The sequence below is a fragment of the Capsicum annuum genome, chromosome 7 (genome assembly GCF_002878395.1).
Source record: "Capsicum annuum cultivar UCD-10X-F1 chromosome 7, UCD10Xv1.1, whole genome shotgun sequence".
Lineage (NCBI taxonomy): Eukaryota > Viridiplantae > Streptophyta > Magnoliopsida > Solanales > Solanaceae > Capsicum > Capsicum annuum.
The window spans coordinates 58,050,678-58,066,897 of record NC_061117.1 but is presented as its reverse complement, the minus strand read 5'-3'; the positions used below and the strand labels follow the sequence as shown (position 1 = coordinate 58,066,897).

General features: G+C 34.3%; 1 pseudogene; it reads right to left on the bottom strand.

The window, feature by feature from the left end:
- The window catches only part of LOC107876621, a 44,500-nt pseudogene extending 28,542 nt beyond the window's left edge, over positions 1-15,958 (bottom strand).
- Positions 15,959-16,220: the final 262 nt, after the last annotated feature.

Below are 16,220 nucleotides of genomic sequence, written 5' to 3'. Positions count from 1 at the left end.
TATGTAAAACTCCATCTGAATCAAGTGAGGCTTCCTTAGCCTTCCTACTCAATACTTTGTCTCGAATCAACCTCAATCTAACATCATCAAACTGATGAGCTCAAATCTACTCCATCAAAGAATATCTAGCCTCCATAGATAGAAAAACACGCCCAGGTGTTGAAATATCAAGCCTAACCTTCTGTTTAGCTAAAGACTAAACCTCTAAGGCTAAAGGCCCTCCTGGGTCGATACGCCAAGCTATCCATGCTAGTCGACTTTCAGCTCAAGACATCCACAACCACATTAGCCCTGCCCAAATGATACAGAAAAGTCAACTCATAATCCTTAAACAACTTAAGCTAACGGCGATGCCTCATATTAAGATCTTGCTGGGTGAAGAAGTGCTGAAGACTACAATGATCTGAAAAGATCTCACAATGGACTCCATACAAGTAGTGCCTTCATTACTTCAAGGAAAAAATGACTGTGCAGAACTCCAAATCAAGGGGAGGATAATTCTTCTCATGAGGCTTCAGTTGACGAGATGCATAAGCAATTACCTTCCCCCCTGCATCAACACAACACCTAACTAACACCTAAAGCATCAAAAAAGACGGTAAAACCCACACCATCTTTGGGCAAAGTCAAGATAGGAGATGAAGTCAATAAATCCTTAAGCTTTTGAAAGCTTGCCTCAGAAGGATCGGGCCACTAAAAAGAAATTTTATTCTAGTTCAACTTGGTCAATGGAGCTGCAATGGATGAAAAACCCTCAACAAAACGTCGATAATAGCCTACTAAGCCAACAAAACTCCAAATCTCGATAGGCGAAGTAGGTCTAGTCCAATCACGAACTACAAAAATCTTGGTTGGATCAACCATAATACATTCCTTCGTCACCACATGACCCAAAGAAGAAATACACTCCAACCAAAACTCGTACTTAGAGAACTTTTCATACAACTTCCCATCCCTCAATCTCTGAAGCACAGTCCACAAATTCTTATCATGCTCATCCTTACACTTGGAATACACCAAGATATCATCTATAAATACAATAACAAAAGAGTTGAGATATTGATGAAACACCTGATTGGTCAACTCCATCAAAGTGGAAGGGACATTGGTCAACCCAAAAGACATGACCAAGAACTTGTAATGACCATATCGATTCCAAAAAGCTGTCTTTAGAATATCTAAAGCTCTAATCCTCAACTGGTGATAATCGAACCTCAAATCAATCTTCGAAAGTACCGTAGCATCCCAAAGCTGATCAAATAAATCATTAATGCAAGGAAGAGAAGACTTATTATTAGCCATTGCCTTATTAAACTGTCTATAATCAATACATATCCGCAAAGACACATTCTTTTTCTTTAAAAATAAGATAGGCGCACCCAAGGTAAAATACTAGGCTGGATAAATCCCTTATACAACAACTCCTGTAATCGATCCTTCAGTTTCTTCAACTCTGATTGGGCCATCCTATAAGGAGGAATAGAAATGGGCTTGGTACCTGGCTTAACATTAATAGAAAAATCAATATCTCGATTCGGAGGCATATCAGGAAAATTCGTAGGGAACACATCCATAAACTCACGAAAAATACAGATAGAATCTAAGAAATAAGGTGAAACAACACAAGTGTCATGAATATGAGAAAAATAAAATAAATATCCCCTCTCAACCAATGTATGATCTTGAATGTAAGATATGATCCTTTTAGAACCCAAATGAAGCACACCCTTCCAAGCTATCCTTGACACACTCGGCAAAGCTAAAGTCATAGTATTAGCATAACAATCTAGGATAACATGATAAGGGGCCAACCAATCCATATCTAAAATAACATCAAAATCAATCATATCAAACACAAGTAAATCTACCAAAACCTCACGCCCGTCAAAAGTTAAAATACAAGATCGGTACAGTCGATCCACCACTAAAGAATCACCTACTGAGGTAGATAAATAAATAGGCATAGAAAAAGGCTTACTAGCAGAATCCAAACTTAAAGCAAAATATACAAACACATAAATAAAGTCGATCCAAGATCAAATAATACAGATGCAGGTCTAAAACAAATGGGGATGATACGTGCGATCACAGCATCAGAAGCCTCTGCCTCAGGTCTGGATGGTATAGCATAACACTAACCACGACCAACAACTTCCTGGGTGGCCCCACGAACACCAACTTCCTGAGTGTCCCCATGATCACCCCCACGAGCTCCACTACCTCTGCCCCTCGCTTCTAGTAGCACCCCTACCCCTCATAACTGAATAGGAGTAGCCCAAATCACCCGGTGAGGACAGTCCCTGGCCATATGGCTAATATAATCACACACATAGCAACCTCTACGACCAATCTCAATAGGAAAAGGTATAACTGGGCCCGAATGGCCACCCTAAACTACTGAACTAGAAGATCCACTACCTGAACTCTGTAAAGCTGCCTACACTAGACTACCATGGTATCCACGAAAACCTCTAAAATCTCTTCCTTAATAGGTCTTACTCATTAACTCATAAGATACACTATGAATACCTTTTGTCATCTTTACATGATCTATAATACTCTAAAAAGAAACCCCAAGTACAACCATCTGAGACGTAGCCAACTGAAAGGAGAAATCCAAACCCTTTATGAAAGTTTGAATCTTCTCAAACTCGATGAAAATTCTATCATAGAAATATTTGGATAGGGCATGGAAGCATTTCTCATACTCAACAATTGTCATGGACCCCTACTCCAAATGATCAAACTCATCCCGCATATGATCTCTCAAACTGAAAGGCACAAGTCTCTCTAAGAAAGCCTCGACAAACTGATCCCAAGTCATTTCAAAGGAATCATGGAGTCTACAACTGACAAGCGACCTCTACCAATCTCTCATAGAATCTCTCAGTTGATTTGATATAGCATAAGCCGCACCATCTGCATAGAAAGAGTGAAATACAACTCTGAACACAAGGAATGAAAGAACTTCGCATGATAAAGAATAAAATGAGGAAAATTTCCTAAGGACATCTATAGCCTCTCAAAGATAGATACGAACGTCTACGTACCGATCCACGAGACTCTATTAGACATCCCATTCTTACACCGTTGAGACCAATGAAATCTGGCTGCTCTAATACCAATTTGTCATGACCCAAAAACAAGGGTTGGTTAAATATTTTATATCTTTTAAATTTTTAAGTTGTTAATTATTGTGATTTATAGTATTTTTTATGTATTTTTTTGAAATATAAAGCAGGCATGTTGACTTTTAAATTTTTAAGTTGTTAATTACTATGATTTATTGTATTTTTTTACATATTTTTTAAAATAAATAACAAATTATTTTTTTTTAGATATTTTAAGCTGTTAAACTATTGTAATTTATAATGCTTTTTATGTATTTTTAAGATAATATATGTTACTATCTTTGTCCAAACTTTTGTGGCATTAATAGTCAATTATATTTTTTAAATAATTTAAGTTTTTAATTATTGTGATTTATAATACTTTTTTTTCATTTCAATTTAAGTGGCACAATGTTGAGATAACCATAATAGTTTATTAGGAGTGATATAATAAAATTACGATCGAAGCAGCGAAGCATACATGTCTTAAATGACGTATAGTAACTACTTGTGATATAGCAAAATTACTTGTGGAAAAAATTTAAAGTGGGTTTCATATAAGACGTCAAGTTAATTTAAAACATCACGAGTTAATTTATGATTATGTCTATTTAATATTTTTATTAAATATTATTAGACTTTTAAATTTTTTATGACTTATAGTAATTAATTAGGGGTGATACAGTAAAATTACGATTGAAGCATCTGAAGCAGACATGTCATAAATGTCTGTCTTACTTTTTTTTACTAAATATTATTAATTTTCTAATACATAAATGAATTACAATAATTAATTAGGGGTGATCTAGTAAAATCACAATTGAAGAAGTTGAAGCGGGAAACATAAGCACAACGTCGACCCTAAGCTCCTCTTCATTCACTCTTCTATTATAGAGTAAAATATACAATTTTTGGAACTTTTTTATCATTTTTAATAATTATCCAATTTATGCGGCACTGAAAAAATTTTGATGATCCATCAATTTTCTTAATTATTTTTTTGTAAATAACCTAGAATTGATAATTGTGATTCATAATATTTTTTTTACCTAAATCTCAAATAAGTATCAACAATTATGGAGAATTAGAAGGGCGAAATGGTCATTATTCAAACTGACCCTTAGCTCACCACATAGAAATAAGTGGGACTTTGAAGAGCTTATTTATAAATTTTGAATTTGGCCCTAATATCATCTAATTATTATTTTATATATATATATATATATATCTTTTAAATATTTTAAGTTGTTAATTATTATTATTTATAGTACTTTTTATATCATTTTAAAATAATTATTTCAATTTATGCAACACCGCAAGAATTTTAAGAAGCAAATGATTTTTTTAATCACGCCTTTTAAATATTTCAAAATTAATTATTGTAATGTATAGTATTTTTTTTACGTAAATTTTAAATAAATATAATTAATCCTAGAAAAATCCTAAAACAATAATAAATGAAATTTTGAGAAGCTTCGTTGTCATTTTTTATAAAAGACCCTAAGCTCTTCTCTTATTCTGTCATGACCCAAAAATAATGATCATGATAGCACTTGTCGCAGTGAACCTTGAAGAATAAGCCTTTCATCTAAACTGATACACATGGAAAAAAGACAAAAATTCCCCCAAGATAAGGCTTCTAGAACAAAGCTGAACCATATTGATATTATAAAAGCAGAAAGAATAAAATCAACACATGCATCAATAACTCTCAAAACCTAGTGTCAATATTATAAGAACTACTAATATAATCTCAGAATCACTTGCAGCAGAGAAATAACCACAAAGGAAAATATTTATCTCTGAACACTAATAAAGACATAACTAGTACAAAAAGATAGAGGTGAACTCCGGACATATGAATGTTCAACCGCTACTTTGAGAAACCTGAAGGCACCCAAAATTAATCAGTCTGAGGCACACCCAAACCTAAAGTTGAACTAAAAGGGTGAAGTAGGAGTGAGTAGGTCTACGTATAATTAGTAGATATCATAGGAAGATCGAGAAAAGTAAAAAATAAAGCATACAAAACACATACTAAGGGCACGCCACATGCAATCAGAAAATGTCCCACAATGATAGCCCACACCGCTTGCACTAACAATTCTATAATATCCTTATATATAATACAACAACACACAAGATAGGAATACAAATATACACAATATCACATACAAGTAGAACAGAGGAGGGACATGTATAATCAAGATCGTCAAGTAAAATTAAAGAAAGATAGAACAATTAGACGTTATTAAGTTAAAATATTGAACAAATAGATAGATGACAAGTCACTATGGCAATTCAAACACAACATAAACACAATAGAGTGGGTGAAATATATATGATGATTCTAATGATGATGCATGAGATTGACACACAACCTTAAGTTTGGCACACTAACCTCAAGTTTGGCACACAACCTCAAAATCACCAATATCCACAACTCTTCTCCGGCACAATCCTTTGGAGATAGTCCAAAAAATCCAATATCCGATACCAATATCCAGTATTTTTGTGTTTCCAGTATTTTTGAAGCACAAACATAACATAAGACACAAATCAAGTATACATACATGACAATAAATATATATAAAGAAATAAAACAAACAAGTGAAATGATGCGTATGATGACGTGAGAATGACGATGCAATATTCTCAATCATTCAAAATAAGTATTGCCATAACCAATTCATATGATGTATTTTCACAACCAATCCACATGATGTGTTTCCACAATCAACCATTATGTTACAATTTCACAACCACGTGAGCCAATATCCACTCATTAATTTTATTTTATCCATGAATTTCCACACATCTCATATACCAATAAGTAAGTATATATCACAATATACCAATGAAACCACATTAGACATTTTAACAACACAATAAAATTATTCATATGTATTCAAGGCTATTCGCACCACTTTGGACCCTACACGGTCACACATATCATATCTCAATTTCAATAATTACATCACATATAGGCCCCCACATGGGCACAACACATAGATAGATATTTTTCATGATTAGTTCCCACCCTTAACATGCATTGTGTACCATCATTTACTACCCAACCTAGTTTGAAAGAGTTAAGTCATAACCTTCCTTAAAAGCTGAAATTGGTCTGCTACACTTTGAACTCATGATCTTACTTTTCACGAATGATCCTAAAATCTACTAAAAATATCAAATATAAAATTTACGCATCAAAACAAAACTAACGACACCCATATTGACTATTTTTTATTCTGGGTCAAAACGAACTCCCGAAATGGGTTTTCAAAAAATAAGGAAAAATCATAACATTACTTCAAAAACGTGTTCTCTATATTTTTAGTAACCTACATCCAAAAACCAAGTCAAATCGAGTAAAAAACAATGTTTAAATCGAAGAAAAATCACTTTTAAGCTTTACCGGGTAAACTCTTTGAAATTCAGGTTAAAATCAAGAATCAGAGTTGTTTTGAAAGTTTAACTAGTGAAAAACTAGTAATTATAAGATTAAATATTATTCAAGTGAAAAGGAGTGAAATTGGGGGTTAAATCAAGCCCTAAGATTTTTGAATTTTTAAGAATTTAATCAAGAATTACTAAGAAAATGGACGGTTTCTTACCTTAAATTCTTAAGAGAATCAAGAAATAGATGTTAATCTGGTTTTTCAAGCACCCAAAATCTTCACTTTAAGCTCTCACACTAATTTTAGGATTTAACTCAAGGAAGGTGAAAGAATGAGTAAAAAATGGATAAAAATGGCTATTTATACTATACCTATGTATCAAGTAAAATAAAGCATAAATCGCACTTGGGAAATGCGATTTACCCTTTAAATTTCCTGGTTGCACTGACAACCTGGTGCACTAGATTTTTAAGTCCAAATAGACTTCGACAAGGTGTCTAGGATTCGTTCGAAATTCGATATACACAAACGAATTATGTAACCACACTAAATTCGATGCTCTGGACTTAATGGAGATATCATATTTTCAAAAAAATATCGTTTTCATAAAGTTGACCCTTGAAATCCAAAATTATAATTTTTCAAATCGAGGGTCGAAATGAGATATAAAAGCCGTAAAATAACACCAAATATGTTACCACCCTAAAATCAATATTGTGGATCTGTTGAAAAAGTCGGATTTTCCATCCGAGGTCATTTCGGCCAAATATGAGTCCCACATTCATATTTTTAGTTTTTCCAACTTTTCGACCAATAGGTCGAAATGAGCTCGGGTACACCGGGACCCGAATCAAAGGTCTACCTAACCTAAAATCTATATTCCAGAGTTGTTGGTGCAGTCCATTCAGTCATCAATCGCATGGATTAAAATATATCCACATAAGTCCAAAATAAGGCTCTCGAAGCGATCAAACAATATCGTAAAATGGTACCAAAATGAATCGGGAACTATGTTAATCACCCCACACTTCAGGAATACCATAATGCAACTATAGGAAGAGGTAAATAGTCAAATCATATAGAAATACATAATTCACATATTCCATAAAAATAAATTGGTCGTTACATATCCACTCTTATTATATAAAGTAATATGTGATTCCTGAGAAAATTTTACATTCTGATAGATATATTTACTTGCATAAACATGTTATTACATGGCATCATAAAATTAAATACTCATCAAATTATTATCTAAATACACAAATTCATAAAATAAATACAAAGTAAACTAAATAGACAAGCTTGATGATAAAATTACACGACATGAGAAATAATTATTACACGTGCCTTCATAACCCTAACCTTTTCTATCAAATAATATCTTTATCAAGTTACTATAATTATAGGTATTCATCTTTTTATTCGATTCAATTTTACAAGGACTTAATTGTAAGTTTCAAATATAATTTAAATAGATAAAAGTTATGTTATACACGATTAACTTTGACTAATTAATTATATCAAATTTAACAAAGTCAAGTTCACTAATGCAAGCTCAAGCTTCACCTAGACCAGATACTTCGAGAATTGTTATTTAACTCAAACCTATTTTGTTGAAACAATAGAAATACAGTTTAGAGTAATTATAGGTGCTTCTTCTCTGATTCAATTCAATTTTACTAACATATTTACAAGTTTTAAATATAATTTCAATACAAGGTGGTTATATCTAAAAACTATAATTTTATTAAGTAATTATATTAAATTTAAAGTACAAAATTGCCCTAAGTTTCACTAAAGTTTATTTTGATAATTATTATTAACTCGAGCTTGTTCGATTAGAACAATATCATTATTAATATGGTGTATTTAAATGTTGGTCGTACTATTGGTTCAATTTTACATGGTCTTACTTGTAAGTTTCAAATATAATTTAAATTTATAATTAGATTATATATAAATAAATTTAATTTCTACTTAAAATGGATTTAAACAAAACCTCACTAAAGTTTACTCAAGATTCATCATGAACAACAAGTGAATCAAGAATTATTATTTGACTTTACCTCATTATGTAAAATAATATCTTAATTGATTTAATTAATATAATTAGATGCTCATATATAGTTTGATTTTGTTTAATTTAATGGGATCCTAATTTCAACTATAAGTTTTAAACATTATTTCAAATAAAAATAGATAATAATGTTTAAATATCTAACCAAAGTTAAATCCACGTAATTCATTAGAAACTAATAGGTTCATCTTAGAGGAAAAATCATTTCAAATTTTTAAAAAAAGTTCAATATTGTTGAAAATTGTTACTTTTAAATCCGGAAATATCATATCTCATATAAATTTTAAATTTGTTCTTTTGTATTTTTAAATGACCATCAATTAAATTTCTTAATTATAGAATGAAAACTAGCCATTAACATGGATCTGACACTGTAAGAAAGTTGAAATTATGGCATTTATTTCTTGACATTTAAAATAAATATAAAAAAAATATGTTATGACACGCCCTGAAATCGGGCCATGTCGTAAGGGAACCTCAAGCCCACATGAACCGAAGGTCGCATCGAAAACCCATCATAATCATCATAACAATCACATGGGTCGGGTGCATCCCGATCATATCATGAGATAGCGGAAAATATACAAGTCATAACTTGAACAAGTCTAAACACTTCATTAGATTCATCAACTAACCAATACACCCAAGTCCACAGTCATCCACAATACCTCTATACAAACTAAAGTCTAGAAATATACATGTCGGGACAAGCCCTCGATGATAGCCAAACCATGACAAAATGGCTACGTCTAAAGATAAGAGACCAAGGATGAATGTCTTTCGAAGAAAGAAAGCTCACCACTCCAAAGTCAATGCATAAACCTCTTTGATTGTCTAATCACTGCACAGGAAGAGAAGAAGATGCTCCGACTCCAATGTCGTGTGGGGACATAGCTTCTAAAGACGGTTAGAGGTTGGAAAGCTAGCATGTAACTCAAGGATAAGGATAAAATAGCATCGTCATTCAACAACAAGAAATATATCATATCCAATCACATTCATAACCTTATGCATAATATATAGACATATCACATGCTAATCAAGGGGACAAGATTTATTGACACTTTGGAAGCACTCATTCATCATACATGCAATGGAGGACTCCAACCTTCCACACTTATATATTCAAGCATTTCTCATTAGGCATAAGATTTTAACCATATTCACATACCATCAAGTAAGGGACTCTAACCACATGCACATCCATTTAGGTGAGGGACTCTAACCACTCACACACATTCATATAAGTAAAGGACTCTAACCACTCACACATATTAGGTCAAGCAACGGACTCTAACCACATGCTCACACATTAGGCAAGGGACTCTAACCTCATGCCATGTTAGATAGGTGACTCTAACCTAAGCCAATTCATTTGGCGAGGTGCTTTGACCTCATAAGATCTCATTACTCAAGGAACTTTAACCACAAGCGATTTTATTAGGAAAGGGACTTTAACCTCAATCCACCATGACTATCATTAGCTGATATTAGGACTCTTAACCCTTTGTCCATACATCCATATATATTCTATTTCACACATAAGGACTTTAACCCATTTAGCCAATTCAACACCATACATGACCATATGGTCATCATAGGAGCCTTTATTGCTCAACTATATCAATAGGACAATGCCTTAATTCAACTCATCATACAATTAAAAATATAGCCCTCAAGACCCTTACAAGCCATTCATATTTCATTAGAAATTCTATACCATAATTTTGTCCCACACACAATTAATGTGCATTTCCATGTTAAGGACTTTTACCCCCTTCTTATTCATCAAGCCATTAAGGTGATCAATTACAAAATACATGAATCACTTTACCTTCATAATATCATTTATCAAGCATTCATACATCGTAGTCTATTTTCCTAGTCCACAACACCATCATCATGTAACTAAACATTTCACTTAGACATTTTCACAAACACCTTGTGTACGTGCCTTTACCAAGGCCAATTTCATGGTAGAAACCATCAAGAATAGGGTTACTCAATACCCACATGTTAGACCACAGACAACAAGCATTCACATATTCAAACTTCCATTAATAGCATGTATAAACATAAGTCTAAGGAAGAATCATCATTATTCATCATTAGGAAACAAAACCTTTTTCATTTGATTTCAAAACCACCGTGTATACTTACTAATCCAAGTGTGAAATATAGGGTTTAGAATTATTTAGAGAGTGAAAGAGGTACAGGAACTAAACAAGATGAATCACTAAGAATATTGTAACACCCAGAATCTGGTACCTGGAATATTACACAGTACTCATGACCCCGAAGGAGCACAAGCTAACCTATGACTAATATCCATACCTGTATAATACATACATATTGTATAATATAGAAACATGAACTGAAAGGCCATAAGGTTCAAAACTGTAACATAAGATCTGATAAATTATAACATATAGATGGGGTATGAAATACCCAAAACATAACTGAAATAAGCTATCTGAACATACTATAGTTTGAAAAGCCTCTAAATATGATTGTCTGGATAAGGAGTTGATGGGACATGTCCCCAACTAACTCTAACTAATAAACTAATTAACGAGCTAATAAATTGATGATCGTGTCCTCAAAAGATGAGGACTCACTTCTAACTCTGTCTACTGAGATTGGAATCTACTGATGCTCTGGAGCTCGTGTCTCTGAACCTATGGTATAAGACACCATAGCACAAATGCGTCAGTACTTTGAATGTACTGTTATGAATGTGAGGTAATCTAAACGCATGGGGTTCATATGCATGAACAAATATAATAACAGACTGACTATCATGAGTGTGAGAGTATATGCATGAGATATAAAAACTGACACTAATACCATGATGACATGATTACTGAATCTGACTATTGATAACATGACATACTAATAACTGATATAATTGATAACATAAGTGACTGTATCTGACAGTCCTGAATCTGAAAGAACTAGCTGAGTTTCGTAATGTATCTGAATTAACTGAATCTGACAGTACTGAATTTAAAGAACTATTTGAGTTCTTGACTGATACTGCTACTGAAACTATGGAAAGTAATCATCTAACCGACATGCCCCAAATGGCGCATTATAGCTAAATTGAGGTCCAATCTGTGCCTTGATTGGAAGGGTGTCAATACCGTGCCACTGGTAAGGACAACATATGAGTGGCCCTAATATAATAGGTAACTCTAATGAGAATGGTGGGAACCCTCATATAGCAGGTTAAGCCACCTCATCTACCCTCATATAGCAGGCTATGATGTCTCAACCTATGCTGGCTACATAGTTCTGAAATTCAAGAATTGCTTCTAAAAATCACACCCTCATATAACAGGTAAGTTCCCACCCTTGGGTTTGCTTGGTGCTAATTTTTACTCCCATCTAAATAGATATGAAACATAATTTTCTGAAACTGAACATGGACTGAGTTACTGACTTCCGTTGACTGACGAAATACTACTGATATCTGACAACTGACTGAGTTCATGAGATCATGGAGATTTCCTGAGTCATAAGACTATCTAAAGTTGAAGGATCATAGCTTGACTGAGAGTATCATGAAAAGATGACATGTCTCTAGGCACACAGCTAATATTTCAGGTACAAGTACCCAGGACTCGATAGAAGGAAACTGACAAAGCATAACTTGCTTGAATTCATAATAATCACCATAATGCATTTACTGAAGCATTTCATTAAGCATGTCATAGGCATAAGCTTGTACATAGATGGGTATTTCATGAAAACATGCTAGTTAGGCACTTTTCCTTCATTTAGGCATTAAATTAAACATATTGTAGGCATGGTACATGTAAACATCATTGCACAATAATTAAACATCATGGTCACATACTAATTTCATCATTCAAGGGTTTAGTCATAGGTTTGCGTGAATCTATATCTATAATAATTAAACCCACATAGAAATTATCACCCAACATGGAGTAAAATTAAATTTCTTATTTATCAACGTGAACAAGAGCAACCCAATCATAAATCATAAAGAAAATCCATAACTTGAAGTTGGAAAAAGGATTCTTGGACTTCATGGACAAAAGGAGTCCATGAATGAACACTATGCATACCTGGGTTAAGATTCTTGATGTTCTTGAACTTGAGGAAATTGAATCTCTTAGTTTCTTGGAGAAGATTTGGATTCTTGTTCTTGGGAATTAATTTTAGAGAGAAATCCTAATGTTGTTGTTGAAATAATAATGAACAAATGGGCAGAAATTGAATATAACTGGGTATATATAAGTGGGCGGTAAATGACCAAAAACCCTTGTTAAAATGACTTAAAAAAATTGAATGGGACCTGAAATAGTTGGTGCGATGGTCCATCGCTGGGTTGATGATCCGTCGGCCCTGACCGTCGCTTCTAGGTAGAATGGGGTATTACTATTTTGGCTGCAGTGGCTTAGGAGATGGTCCATCACAGGTTTGACGGTCCGTCAACATAACCTTCACACCTTATCCAAAAGAAGTCCTCACTGTTTCCTCTACGACGGCCTGAGCGATGATCCGTCGCTAGTCCGACGGTTCATTGGCCTGGGCCGTCGCTCCTAGGCAGAAGGTAGTTCTTACTGCCTTGCTGCGACGGTCGTGGGTAATGGTTCGTCGCTTGTCCGACGGTCCGTCGGCCTCACTGTTGCATTTGGACGGTTTTACTACCTTCTATATTTTGGTCATAACTTTCTCTTCCAATGTCAGATTTTGATGAAATTGGTATCATTGAAAAGCTAATTCAATTTCCCACATGACAAAAAGTGAAAATCTTAAAAATACCATGTGTAAAAAAGTGAATTTATCTTTAAAGGAAAGTTTCTAACATTCTTGAGATGATTTAAAGCTAGGAAAAAGTATGGCACATTACAAATATTGACTTCTTTTTGCCTCTTAAAAGTCACCCTTGAAACCCTACCCTCCAATCTTCCAAATATGAGATAGAGAGAGCCTTTTAGGGTGTTTGATCCATCAAAATAAATGTTTACTAGGATACACACACTTATATAGTAAGAGGGTTTAGGGTTTTAGGCATGGAAAATGACCACAAGGCTCATAATTAAAAGTTGGAAAATGACCTCATCCAGGGGTACGACTCCCTCATATGACTCACTAGGGTATCGTACACTAGGTTACGAGTAGTACCCTGACTCATACCCTAGGCATCTCCTAGTATTTCTACACTGGTTAGGGTATGAGTGGACATCCTTGAGTCATATACAAAGGGTATGACTCATGCCTTAATAGTATGCACCATTCGTATAAAACATAGTCCACTTGAGTTGAGTCTTCACTCCATACGATTAAGTTTGGTATGACTCATATGCATTGGTTATGATTGAGGGGTGGTCATGTTGTATAAGAGATAGTCTACTACCCTATCATGCTGGTCAAGGTACGAGTGGGAGGAGAGGAGGAGGATATGACTCGTATCGCAGGTTACGACTCAATCACCTAGTCGTACCTACCCCAGTGACATCGAATAATGAAGTTTTTATAAAGGGTCCAATGTATAGGTGTTTTAATTCTCCCCCACTTGGATCATTCATCCTCGAATGATGGGTAAGGCGAATATAAACACAATTTAACATATCAATACACATAAAATCAATTTTTACACAATGTTAAAGTATGCATTCAATAAGGACACAACACACATCATGCTCATCATCAATCAATAATTTACTTCATCAACTTCGGGACTCAAACCCATTACTCATCGACACTTACTCATTTCACAACCTAGGGACCTCAACCCATAGACTTTCAAGGATAAAAATCAACTCAAAATATTTGGGACTTTATCCCATCATCTATAAAAGACATGAATCAACTCAAGGTACTTAGGGACTTAAACCCATCACAATAAGGCACACATAGTTTCAAAGAATTAGGGACTTGAACCCATAGTCTAACAAGACACAATCAATTCAAAATTGGGGACTTTAACCCATTATCCAAATAAGACATAACTCAATTTCAAACATTGGGGAATTCAACCCATTTTCTATCAAAGACATAAATCAAGGCAACAGAATTAACACATACCTCCATCACAAGTTCCCAAAATAGGAAACAAATGTGGATACTTGGAATTTATGTCCTCTTCCACTTCCCACATAGCTTCTTCAAACTTTTCATTCCTCCATAGAACCTTCACCGAAGCCACTTCTTTTGTTTGCAATCGGTGAACTTACCTATCTAAGATCCTCACTGAGATCTCCTCATATGATAAAGAGTCTAAAATATTAATATCATTTAAAGTAATAATCAAATAAGGATCACCCACATATTTCCACAATATAAAGACATAGAAAATTGAGTAAATGGAGTTCATACTAGGAGGTAATTCCAACTCATAGGCAACATTACCAACCTTCTTCATAATTAAGTAGGGACCAACATACCAGGTACTAAAATTTATAGCTTTTCAACCTCTTTATAATCAACCTCAGGTGATGTAGGGTACCAATATAGAAGATGTAAACTTTGCAGCTTATCAGCTCAAAGAGATTGCATATCAGTGGTATGAAGAGTGGAACATGGATAGGGGTGATATGGAATAATCAGTCTTATAGGATACTTTTTCTAAGGCCTTCTTTTATTGGTTCTTTCCCCAAGAGTTGACAAAAGCAAAGATGGAAGAGTTTATAAATGTTAAGCAGAGGAGGATGTCTGTCAAGGAATATGCCTTGATATTTCACCAATTGTCAAGGTATGCTCCTGATTTAGTTGTCGACATGTAGGCAAGAATGAGGAAGTTCACTTCTAGGTTGAATTAGGATTTAATTTTGGAGAGCAAGACTGCCTTGTTGATTAAAGATATGGACATCCTTAGGTTGACTGTTCATATACAGGAAGTGGAGGATAAAAAGAGGAGCAGGTTTTTTTACCAAGGAGGTGCTCAGCCTCAGGGTGGTCGAGATGGTGGCAAATGGCAAACAAAAAGTAGGGGAGTTTTGATTCCTACTCTTCTACTAGTGCTTCTTACCAGTCAGGCGATAGGCATCATCATGGTGGTGGTGATTTTTGGGCACAGGGTGCCCAATCTCAGGCAAGTAGAGGTTAGTCAGTTTATTCATGCCCTTTTTATTGGTTTTGTTGTCTTCCTCATCGGGGTTATTGCAATGAAAAATGGACAAATTCTTCATATATGGATAAACAAGCCATAAACTCAGGGATTGTCCAATTAATAAGGTTGCTACAAGGGAGAATAAGATTTTTGTGGCTTTATCTTCTATTTCTACACCTGGTGGTATTGCATCTACTTCCATTACTGCTGCAAGTTCTAGAGTCAGCCAGAATAGGTTGTATGCCTTAGCATCTCGATAGGAATTTGAGGCATCACCTGATGCCATTACCGGTACATTATAGCTTTTCTTGCGTGATGTATATTATTTGCTTGATCTGGGGTTCACTCTCTCCTATATGACTCTTTATGTGGCTATATCTTTTGGCTTTGATCCCAAAGTTATTTCAAATCCTTTTTGTTTCTATACCAGGAGGTGGCTTGGTTATTACTAAGAGACTCTATAGAGGGTGTGGTATATGTTGGGGGAAAGCAGACCTTAATGGATCTATTTGAGTTGGGTATGGTATATTTCAATGTTTTTTCTGGGG